Genomic DNA, 13,143 nt, shown 5'->3' on the forward strand with positions numbered 1-13,143 from the left:
TCCATTCTCCTCTCGGGATCTTGGGCACGCACGCACACACGCCCGGCGTGAGTTTTAAGCCACCGGGTCCGGGACACGAACCGCGGTCGACTATGTGGGAGTCCAGCGACATAGCCATTATGCTAACTGCTGGTTCCCAAGAATAAATAAGTTTTAAAGAAAGAAAGAAACTGGCAACTTAAAACACCAACAAGCACAGACAAGCAATCTATAACACAAGCCTGGTCTCTATAGTCAAAGGACCAAATAAAGGGCTGTCTAGCAAGACAGAAAAGTTTAGACCATAACCATTACCTGCAGCCAAATGCCACAGGAAAAAACACTTGTCCTACTCTGCCCTCACCAGCCCAAGCTGAGTAGGGTGTCTAAATTCTACCCTTGCCGGTTTTAAGAAGACCCTCGACCTCACACCCACCAGCATGGGCATGGCAGAGAGGGCTGCGTGGGAGGTTGGGTCATCCATCACTGTGGGGCAATGACATGGAATCACATGGGTAGCCTGGACCTCTGTCTTGTCCTGTTGATGACGAAGCAGCTGTCCCTTCTCTGCGGGGCCATTGTCACAGGAGGCCCAGAGGACAAGTCAGGACCTTTGCCAATGCCCAGCATAACAAGGCCAACCATTTCTACTATATCAATGGAAGCCAAATGGAAGAAACACTCCTTGCCCTCCCAACCAACAAGCTGTCAGTGGAGGCCCATCTAGGTGCCACTTCACTAGTAGTGACAAGGAGTGTCTCCCTCTTGGGCTGAGTGACATGAGAGTGACAGGTGGGGATTCTAAACTTCTATCCCCACTTAGCAGGAACAAAGCAGCACTTCCCCTTCCCCTAATCAATGGAAGCCAAATGGAAGAAACACTCCTTGCCCTCCCAACCAACAAGCTGTCAGTGGAGGCCCATCTAGGTGCCACTTCACTAGTAGTGACAAGGAGTGTCTCCCTCTTGGGCTGAGTGACATGAGAGTGACAGGTGGGGATTCTAAACTTCTATCCCCACTTAGCAGGAACAAAGCAGCACTTCCCCTCCCCCTATTTTTTTTTTTTAAAGAATTACTTTAGCTTTATTTATCTATTCATTTACTTATTTATTTCATTTAATTTGAGCAGAGAGAGAGAGGGAGAAAGCAAAACACCAGGACTGGGACTTGAACCACAGTCGGCCATGTGGGAGTCCAGTGCCCCTAACTAACATGCCATCTGCTGGCCCCTTCCCTATAGTAATGGTGTCAGAGAAAGCCAGCTATAAGACAAAGTTTGAATGAGATCTACAGTCTCATAATATGTAAGGTAATAAAAAGTCTGTGAAAAATGTATATTATGAGAAAACTATACACGGATTTCAAATTTCGAATGCACGAAAAGAAAATATTTTAATTCCATTTTTTCCATAAATTATTTAAAGTCCCCTGTATAATAACCACAATGTCCATCCATATTTCAATAAAAAAGTACTCGTCATACCAAGAAACAGAAAAATCTCAAATTAATGAAAACAATGGTAAATAGAAGCCAGTTAGAATGATCTGATAAAGACTCGAAAACATTCACTATACACATGTTTCAATGTGAAATTCTAAACATACTTAAAAGAAATGAAAGATAAGATACAAAGAAATGTAAGATACAAAGAAAATTCAAATTTTAGAGGTGAAAAATACAGTAATCTAAATAAAAAGTCCCTGTGAATTGGTTCAACAGAATGAAGAGGACAGAAGAGAGAATCAATGAACTGTAAGAAAGTACAATAGAAACTTCCTAGCCTGAACAACAGAGCAAAAATAGACCAAACAAATCAACAAATAAAAAATGCCTCAGGGACCTGTGGGACTTTAACAGCAGATCAAATATGGATGTCATCAGAGTCCCAGAAGAAGAGAAAAAATAAGGCAGGGTAAAACAAATACTCAGTGAAATAACGACTAAAACCTTCTCCAATTTGGCTAAAGACACAAGTCTCTGTACGTAAACTGAGCAAATCCCAACGATGATAAATACAAAGAAATGCTTGCCAGGACTCCTTGCGATCAAATTCTGAAAACTAAAGACAAATCTTGAAAGCGGTAAGACAGAAATGATAAGGTAACAGGTAGAAAACAATTAGCATAACAGCAGATTTCTCATGAGAAACCTTTCTTCTGAAGACCAGAAGAAAGTGGCACAGCATTTTTCAAGTGTTAAAGAATTATCAAGCTAGAATCCTATATCCAGTGAAAATATCCTTCAGTTCTTAAAGAGGAAATGGAGACAATCTCTGATATAAAAATAATAATAATAAAAAAGAACAGAATTCATTATTAGCAGGGCTGCCTATCTTAAAGAATTGCCAAAAGGAAGTTGCCTAAACAAACAAACAAAATTGATAGAAGAAGAAAACTGAAATATCAGGAAGGAAGAAAGAGCATGGTGAGCAATCATACGGGTAAATAAAACAGACTATCTTTTTGAGATTTTCAAGTTATGTTTGAAGGTTGAAGCAACATTGTTTGGTGTGGTTCTAAATGCATACAGAAGAAATAACACAATTATATGACAGGACTTCAAAAAGTTCATAAAAATGAAATTAAAGTATAAATGATTTTGGTGCAAAAGAACCACTAATGTACAGTTTTTCCATAATACCCATTTTGATCAAAAGTTTTGGGGGTTCCTCATAATATGAGCAGAAGAAGGTAAAAAGACATAAACGGAGGGAAGTTATCAAATTGGTAGGATGATGATACCAGTAGACTATAGTAAGTTATGTATATATTATATTATTTAATATCTAATGCTATCATAGCTACAAAAAGAAACATAAAAATGCTACAAATAAATCAAAATGAAATATTAAAATAATGTTAAACTAACCCATTGGAATATAAGAAAAATAAGAGGGACCAGCAGTTGGCGTAATGGCTAAGTCACTGGACTCCCATGCAGTCGACCACAGTTCGAGACCCTGACTCGCCAGGTGTGTGTGCGTGCCCAAGATCCCAAGAGGAGTACGGAGGAGAGAGGATTGTGGTGTGGCCATCCCCCCTGGAGGTGATTTCTCGCTGTCTGTCTGTCTGTCTGTCTGTCTCTGTCTTCCTGGCAAGTGCATGTGTCCTATAGCAAAAACCTCCAAAAAAAAAAGAAAAAAAGAAAGAAAGAGAGAGAGAGAGAACAAAAATAAGAGAGAAATGAAAAAACAGAAAACAAAAAATGGCAGACATATCCTTGATATATCCATAAGTGCAGTAAATATAAACACCTGGGGTCAGCAAGTAGCACAGTAGTTGGGTGCTGGACTCCCACATGGCTGACCGTGGTTCAAATCCCAGACCTGGATGCTTGAAACTCACACTGGGTGTGTAAGCGTGCATGCCCAAAATTCCAAGAGGAGAATGGAGAAGAAGGGATGGCAGTGTAACATCCCTTCAGGGGATAATTTCTCACGTTCTCTCCCTCTGTGTCTCCAGCAAGAGTACACACCCTATAGCAAAAATCTCTCTAAAAAAATAATAATAAGTGTAAGCAGCCTAAATACATTAACTAAAGGACAAAGATTGGCAGGATAGTTGTAAAACATGTTGTCTACAAGAATCTCACTTCAAATATAATAATATAGGCAGCATGAAAGTAAAAGGGTAGAATAAGATGCCACGCAAACATTAATCCAAATAAAGAACTGGATATATTAATAACAGATAAGGACAACTTTAGAACAACAACAACGAAATGATCAGAGGCATAATGATACCAAGAAGATAGCAATTCTAAATGCAAATCCATGGGAAAAAACAAAGCTACAAAATATGTGAAGCAGAAACTGATAGAACTAAAAAGAGAAATAGACACATCCATAACTGTGGTATAATTAACATGCTCTCTTTCAACAACAGAAACAGATTTTAAAAACCCAACAAGTTTAACCAGTTGACCATTAGCCAATAAAATCTAATCATCTAATTGGCATTTATAAAACACTGCATACAACATAAACAGAAAATGCATTCTTTTCCAGTGCTAATAGAATATTTGCCAGAATGAAATCACCCAGGTCCATAAAACAAACCTCAAGTAATTTGAAAGAATGGAACCATATACAGTGTGTTCTTTGACCATAATAGAATCAAACTGGAAATCGATAACAAAATAAGAAAAAAGATGTTCAAATACTGGGAAACTGAATCACTTCTATGGATCAAAGAAGAAGTCCCAAGAAACTTTTTTTTTAACTAAACTTAAAAAAATAAAAAGTAGTATCAAAATGTACATTTCCGGGACCAGCAGTTAAGACAATGGCTATGTTGCTGGACTCCCATGTAGTCGACCGCAATTCAAATCCCGGACCCGGTGGCTTAAATTCACACCTGGCGTGTGTGCATGCATGCCCAAGATCCTGAGAGGAGAATGGAGGAGAAGGGATTACAGCATGGCCATCCCCCCTGAGGGGTGATTTCTCACTTTGTGTCTCTCTGTCTCTCTCTGTCTTTCTGGCCAGTGCATGTTCCCTATAGCAAAAACCTCTTCAAGAAAAAAAAAAAAAAAGAATGTTGTATATATCCAAAGCAACACTTAGAGAAAAAGCTATAGCATTCAATCAGCTACCTCGAATTGATAATATAAGCTCCGACCTCAACAATCTAGACAAAAAAGTCCAACATGAACAAAGTCCAACACAAGCAGAAGAAAAGAAGACATAGAGATAAGGGCACAGAATAATGGATTAATGTAAATAAATAGAAAAAAAATCAGTGAATTAAAAATCCAGCTCTTAGAAAATATGAATGAAGCTAAAAAATCTCTAGCAAGATTGAAAAGAAAAAAAAAAAAGATACAAATGACCAATACTAGGAAGGAAGCAGGAAATGCCACGGTAGATCTCACAGAAAGCAACATGAGCATCGGTGAGCGCAGCTGCCTTCCAAAATGATGTCTCTGAACAAGCCTGCATTAATTTGACAACTCAGCATAAAAAACACTAATTACTAGAAAAATTAAACTATCATAATACACGTAGTAAGAAATAGATCATTTCAACAGCCCTACACCTAGTAAAAAATTAAACTTGTAATCGAGAACTCTCCCTCAGCCCTAAAATCTCATCACAGCTAGAAAGTGTCACTAGGGAATTATTACACCAACTATACAAAAAGTAATCTGAAAGAATGGAAATCATATACAGTGTGTTCTTTGACCATAATGGAAGCAAACTGGAAATCAATAACCAAAAAATAAGAAAAAAGATTTTCAAATACTGAGAAACAAAATATTGAGGAACTAAATGACTTCTAAATAACCTATAGATCACAGAGGAAGTCTTTTATGAATCTAGCATTACTTTGATACCAAAGCAAGACAAAAAAAAAAAAAAAAAAAAAAAAACTACAGATCAATATCCCTCAGGAATACAGGTGCAAAAATCCTTAACAAAAATAAAAACAAATAGCTTCCAGCAATATATGCCATATATAAAAAGAATTATTCACCATGACCAACACAGTGTATTCCAGGGATACAAAGCTGGTTCAACATTTCACTATCAATTAGTATAATAGATCATATTAACAGATTAAAGAAGAAAACTATCTGATCATATTCATTGCTGGGAAAAAGCATTTGACATAATTTGAAATTTATTCATGGTAAAAACTCAGAAAAGTAGGATGAGAAGAAAACTTCTCAACTTGATAAGTAACATCTATGAAAAAAATCTACAGTTAACACTATATTTAATGGTGAAAGACTAAATGCTTTTCCCCTAAAACAGAGATCAAAGCCAAGTATGTCTACTCGGACCACTCACTCAACATCATCCTGAAGGCCGAGTTAGTGCAATAAAACAAGAAAGGGAAAGAAAAAAAGCATATAGATATAAAAACAACAAATAAAAATAAGAAATCTACCAAAAAAATCCTCAAATCAATGATTTCTGCAAGACTGCATAACAAGACAAACATATAAAAATATATTGCAGGGCTGGTCCCATAGACTAAGGAGCTAGCTCTTACATGGTCAACTGTGGTTCAAATCTTGGCTCCGGTGGCTCCAAAAACATGTCATGTGTGGGTGTGTGTGCCCCGAATCCCAATGGGATGGATAAGTAAGAAGAAGGAATTAAGGTGAAATCATATCCCATTGTGGGGTGTTTTCTCCCTCTGTCTTTCTCTGACAAGAGCATGTGTCCTTTAGCAATAAAGAAACAAAGAATAAATAAATAAATTACATTTCTACATACCAGTAATGAACACATAAACACTGGAATTTTTAAAATATCATTGGCGGTTGCTTTAAAAAATAAAATATGTGGGTGTCAATCTCGCAAAACATATGCAAAACTTGTAGGCAGAGAGACCAGCAGTTGGCACAATGGCTATGTCGCTGAACTCCCATGTAGTCGACCGCGGTTCAAGTCCCAGACCCAGTGGCTTAAGCTCATGACCAGTGTATATGCATGCATGTCCAAGATCCCGAGAGGAGAATGGAGGAGAAGAAATTGCGGCATGGCCATCCCCCCCTGGGGGGATGATTTCTCACTTTCTGTCCTGCTGTCTCTCTCTGTCTTTCTGGCGAGCACACGTGCCCTATAACAAAAACCTCTCCAACAAAAACAAAAACAAAAAAATCTTGTAGGCTGGAAACCACAAAACACTTTATGAAACAAGATAAATAAATTGAGACATGCACTGTGTCTGTGGACTACAGGATTTAACATAGAAAAGATGTCAATTCTCACTCAATTTTATCACAGGTTAAATGCAATCCCCATCAAACTCTCAAGAGGATTTGTTGCAGTTACAGACAAACAGATTCTAAAACTGATATTAAAGTGCAAAGAAAGAATAGCTAAAGCTGTTTCTAGAAAAAACATTCAGTTTTAGGACCCACATGATTCAACTCTTCCATTGACCTGTATACACCAGTTTTCCTGGTTGGTTTGGAATGCTGGGGAGGATGACAGAGGGAAGCCCTGTTGAAAGTGCTTGTCTTTCCCTCCTCTCTAATTCTCATAAAATAAGAAAACTTCAAAACAAAACAAAACAAAACAAAAAGACAAACTTAAAAAAAAGGTTAGGTAGGATTTTTCCCAGGGAAGCAAGGTGGTTCAACATATGGAAATTGGTTAATGTAATACATTACATCAATAAAATGAAACAAACCAACCAAAAACATATGATCAGGTCAATTGATGCAAAACAATTTTTTTTTTTTTATAAAATACAATATCCCTTTACAATTAAGACTCTCAAAAAAAACAGGTATAGTTAAAAATGTCTTAACTATCTCACCACTTGCTGGCGCCCGATATCAAGCTAAGACACTGGACTTACATGGCTGACTGCAGTTCAAGTGTCAGACCTGGCAGCCTGAAATTCGCAACAGGTGCATATGCATGCATGCCCAAAATCCTGAGAGGACAATGGATGAGATGGGATTGTGGCATGGCCATCCCCCGTGGGAGGTGGTTCACACTTTCTCTTATGAGAACATACTCCCTATAGAAAAACCTTAAAAAAAAAACAAACAAAAAAAAGCACACATCACAACATAATAAAGACCATATTTCACAGACTCATAGCTAACATCATAGTGAATAAGAAGAGGTTGAAAGCTTTTCCTGTAAGAACTAAAACAAGACTAGGATGTCCAGTTCCTACACTCCTACTGAGTATGAAAGACCTAGCTCTATGAGGTGAGAAAAATAAATTAAGGACGTTTAACTGGAAGTGAGAAAATCAAATTGCCTGTGATTGCAGATACATACACAGATATACATACACACACACACACACACACACACACACACACACACACACACAATCATATACATAGAAAAACCTAAAGAAAATAAGAAAAATCTCTTAGAACTGATAAACTCGGTAAAGTTTCAGAATACAAAAATTAACATACAAAAATCAGTAATGTTTCCATATACTAATACTAATTAAAAAATATCAAGAAAGTAATTCCATTTACAATATACACATACACAAAACCTAGAAATAAATTTAATTAAAGAAATGGAAGATCTATACAACAAAACTGTTAACAAGAAACTGAAGGCACACAAAAAGAGAATATAGCACGCATTCATGGACTGGAAGAATTAATGTTCTTAAAATGTTGATATTATCCAAAGTGACTTATAGAATCAATGTATCCCTATCAAAATAGCAGAGGTACCTATCTATCTATCTTTCTTTCATTTTAATATGCCATAGGGCTCATGCACTCACTGGAGAGAGGGGAGGTAGGTAGTGAGATAGAATCTCCCCACCCTACTTCAGGAGGATGGCCACACTGCAGTTCCCTTCTTCTCAATTCTCCTCTCAGGATTTTAGGCATATAGGTACACACACCCAGTATTCAGTTTCTCAAGACACCGAGTCCAGGACTTGAACTGTGCAGTCATGTGGAATCTAGCCACCTTAACCTCCACACCAGCTGACTGGCCCTAATGGGATTTTTCACAGAAAAAGAAAAAAGCAATCATAAAATTCATATAGAATCACAAAAGACCTCCTCCATCTAGCCAAAACAAACTCATGCAGAAAGGACAAACTTGGACACATCATGTTACCTGACTTGAAAATATACTACAAAGATAAAGTAACCAAAACCACATGACACTAGGATAAAAACAAGCACATGGATCAATGGAACATAATAGAAAACCCAGAATTAAATCCATGAACATATAGCCAACTGATTATGTTTTTGTTTTTATTTTTATTTTTTTACAAAGGTCCAAAGATAATTCATTGGGAAAAAACAATGTCTTCAATAAATGGTGATAACAAATCAGATAGTCTTATGTAAAATAAATAAATTAGACCTCCATCTCGCAACACATAAAAATTAGCACAAAGTGGAATAAAGACTCAAATGTAAGCCAGAACCGTGAAATTACTGGAAGAAAACTTACTAAAGTCATAGTAACTAAGAAAAGCATTCTTCTTTTAAAATTTTTTAAAAGGATTTTGTCACAGGGTACATGTGCTCACCAGAGACGGATAGAGTGAGAGAAAGTGAGAAATCACCCACTAGGGGAATGGCCACAGTGCAATCCCTTCTCCTCCACTTTCCTCTTGGGATTTTGGGCACACACACACACACACACGCACACACAATCCTAGTGCAATTTTCAAGTCACTGGGTCTGGGACTCGAACTGCAATTACCTATGTGGAATTCCAGTAGTCCTTTCTCTTCTAGTTTCCTTTTGGGATTTTGGACACATAAGCACACGCACCTAGCATATGTTTCAAGCTGCCAGGTCTATACTTAACCATTGTGCCACCTGCTGGCCTCAAGAAAAGTATTCTTTTTTTTTTTTTTTCTTTTTTTTGGAGAGGTTTTTGCTTTAGGGCACGTGCCTTCGCCAGAAAGACAGGGAGAGACAGACAGACAGAAAGCGAGAAATCATCCCCAGGGGAATGGCTATGCCACATTCCCTTATCCTCCACTCTCTTCTCGGGATGTTGGACACACACTCACATGTGCCCTGCATGAGTTTAAGCCACCGGGTGTGGGACTCAAACCATGGTCGACTATATGAGAATCCAGCGACATAGCCATTACGTCATCTACTGGTCCCAAACAGGGACAGACAGCTGCATGGGCTCGGAATCGAACCCGGGCTTTTGATGTGGAAGGTGAGAATTCTACCACTGAACCACCCATGTACCAATCCAAGAAAAGTATTCTTAATTCAATGTTCACCCTGATCACTGGAACAGAGGAGTAACCAGGGAGAGACTCACATGAGTGGGTGATAAATGTTAGGGATGTTATCTATAGTAAGACTGGGGAAGAAGGAAAGGAGAAAATGAGTTGTTTAGTAAGTAATACTGGGTCAACCATTTATTCATATAAGGACAGAAAGAGAGTTTCTACTCAACACCATGCAGAGGTCAAGTCCTAATGAATTTAATACTTAAATATAAAAGTCAAGACATTAAAATACCTAGAAAAAATATAGACTATCTTATACTTCTAACTACAGAATGACACTTTTGGAAATAAAGCATAAGGAAGACTAACCATAAAACAGAAATGACTATGTGTATTTATGTTAAAATTAATTTCTGTTGTTATGATTAAAAAAATAGTAAGAGAATGTCAGATACTGGAAAAGATTTATGTAAGAAAATACAATTATCAAAGGATTCATCATCAGATGGTAGGAAGAATTCCTATAAGTCGCCAAGAAGAAAAAATAATTAACTCTCTCAGAAAAATGGGTCTAAAGACTAGCACCTTTAAACAAAGAAATTGTAATAAATGACACACCAAAAAACTTGGTCAACTTCATTAGTAATCAGTAATACAGAAATTAAAAGCACAAAAGATACCACTTCACGCCTATTGATTTGGCAAAAATGCAGAAGTCTAATAATCCCAAATGGTGAAGACACAGAGTAATGGAAACCCCACAAATCATTCCTGTATGTTGAAATTGTTCAGGTGGCAGGTGGCGTGGTGTTAGGGGGTGTTGGACTCCCACATGGCCAGCCATGGTTCAAGTCCCATATCTGGTGGTTTGCTTTCTCTTTCTCTCTGGTCAAATTGAAGAATAATAATAAATAAATAAAATTAAATAATTTTTTTTTAAAAAAGAAAAAAACTTAAATTGTTCAAAACATTATAGAGTACCAGGGGGTACATGGTACTTAAAGTGGCTGGATCCCACATGGCCAACTGTATGGTTCAAGTACTGGACCCAGCAGCTTGAAAACCCTGCTGGGTGCATGTGCCTGTGAGCCCAAAATCTCAAAAGAAGAATAGAAGAGAAAGGACTATGGTGTGGCCATCCCCCCAGGGGTGATTTCTCTCTCTCTCTCTCTCTCTCTCTCTCCCCCTCTCTCTTCCAGCGCAACTACCCTATAGTAAGAAATTTTTTAAAAGAAAAAAAGCATTGTGAAAAACAATACTTCGTTTATCTTGTATATTTGACTGTGAAACTCAGTACCCAAATTAAACATCTTTTAACAGAACAAACTTCCTCTGATTATGTTTGATCACATGAATATTTTCTTCTCTACTCGATAAATCGGTTCACTGTTACTAATGGTTTGGGACCTGCATTCAAAAAATGGCCATCAAGGGGACAATAAATAAATTGGAACACATTCACACAAGAATATATCATTCGATAATAAAAAGCAACGAAATAAAATTTACCCAAAACAATGTGAGCGAATCTTAGACACACAATGATGAATGGAGGAAAAAAGAGCAAAAAGATTACTCAAGTTAAAATGCCATTTTTATAAAGCTCAGAACCAACTTAAACAACATATTGTGAAAAGATAAATACATATGTAGCAAAATAAAAAGCAAGAGAATTATAAATATAAGAATTTATCTCTGAGAAAGAGAGAGACTGGACTTGGAATGAATATATAAGTGGTGTCAAGGGAACTGATAGTGTTTTGTTGCTGAATTTGTGTAGTAGGTTCACAGCTTTCTTCTTATGATGTTGTGTAACTTACGTATCAAATAATAGGTAGCAAAAAAGTTAACAAAGCTCAAGCACTAATTATATAAGCATAAACTTTGCATAAATGACTCCCACAAGATTAAAAACAAAAAACTATATTCTAGTTTGAATATATGTTTTCCATATATATTGTTATATATTTCTATTACATGTATATATCTTTTTTAACTGTAACATGGTCTTTAAAATTAAGTACTACTTTTTGCTTAAAAATAAGTGGTGCAGGCTGGTTCTATAACCTAGTGGTTAAGGAACTGGATCCCATATGGCTGACCACAGTTCGAATCCTGGCCCCAGTGGCTTGGAAAACATGCCAGACCTGTGTGCCTGCCCCAGAACCCAAAAGGAAGGAAAACAGAGGAGAAGGAATTGTAATGTGACCACCCCATTGAGGGGAGAAGGTGTTTTTTCCTCTCCATCTTTCCCAATCTGTCTCTGGCAGGCACAGGTTCTCTTTAACAATTAAAAAACAATAATCTCCATGTAAATTAAAATAACCAAAGACACTGTAGAAAGCAAGAAGCTTGGCACCAGCAGGTGGTGTAGTGGTTAAGGTGCTGGACTTCCACATGGCCAACCATGGCTAGAGTCCCAGACCTGGTGGTTTGCTTTCTCACTCTCTCTCTAGTGAGTATACACACCCTATAGCAAATTAAAATAATAATAATAAGTAAAATTAAATAAATAAGTATTTAAAATGAAAGCAAGAAGCTCCTTCCTTTGGAGACAAATCTTGCTCAATTCTGCTCTTAAAAACCTAGAGTCAGGGCTCCAAGGTGGCACAGTGGTCAGGCAACGCTCTGCAAGGTTGGTCCACGTGGGAAGGTTTCCAGTTCATGTCTGGAGACCTCCCTGAATACCCCAGGCACATGCCTGCCCACGATCTCAGGCTGGGGGTGGATCACAGAGCGACAACCCTATTGAGGGTGCTGTCTCTTGGTTGCTCTTTCTCTTTTTTCCCTCACTCATGGAAGAATAAAATAAACTTAAAAAAAATCGGAGCTCCTAAACTTTATTTGAAGATAAAAGATTTCAGAAAAAAGGATCTAAGAAAATTCTAGAACATTTCTTACTGACTGAGGAAGAGACCTATTTATGTTTTGTTAAAAGGGACAAGAGAGGTCACTGAGCCCAACTTTCTACTCCCCTAAAATGTCCCTTCTGCATTCCTTCTGAAGCCCTTCAGCAAAGCACTACCGCCCTGACCCATGGAAGTTGATCTTCGAGGAAGGGCAGGAGCCTAGCAGGAGAGGCTATTTTTAGAGAATCCTCATCTTTGTATATGAAAGACAGAGCATCACTCATCATCAAAATTCTGCACACTATCTACCACTGTCAAGGGATGAGTCATTTCACAGGATGACAGGCCCTGTGTAGGTGACATCTGGGTACAGTCATATCTTTTTTATTTTCAATTTTTGCTCAAAATACTCAAAGTAAAACAGACCTTCGGCAAACTGATCTAAAAATTGTGCATGGTTCTACTTAGGAGCTTCAGGAGAACAATTAACACCACCCACCCAAGTCTTCATTTGTCACCAGTGTTACACATCAACTTGTTAGGTCACAGTGGCATTTCCCAAGATGTATTTCATGGAGAAAAAAAAAAAAAAAAAAAAGAGAGAAAGACTCATAAGACACTCTGAAGGAAAAGGTCCTGTTAGGGAAACACTGAA

The sequence above is a fragment of the Tupaia chinensis genome, unplaced genomic scaffold (assembly GCF_000334495.1).
Source record: "Tupaia chinensis unplaced genomic scaffold, TupChi_1.0 Scaffold000495_1, whole genome shotgun sequence".
In the NCBI taxonomy this organism is placed as follows: domain Eukaryota; kingdom Metazoa; phylum Chordata; class Mammalia; order Scandentia; family Tupaiidae; genus Tupaia; species Tupaia belangeri.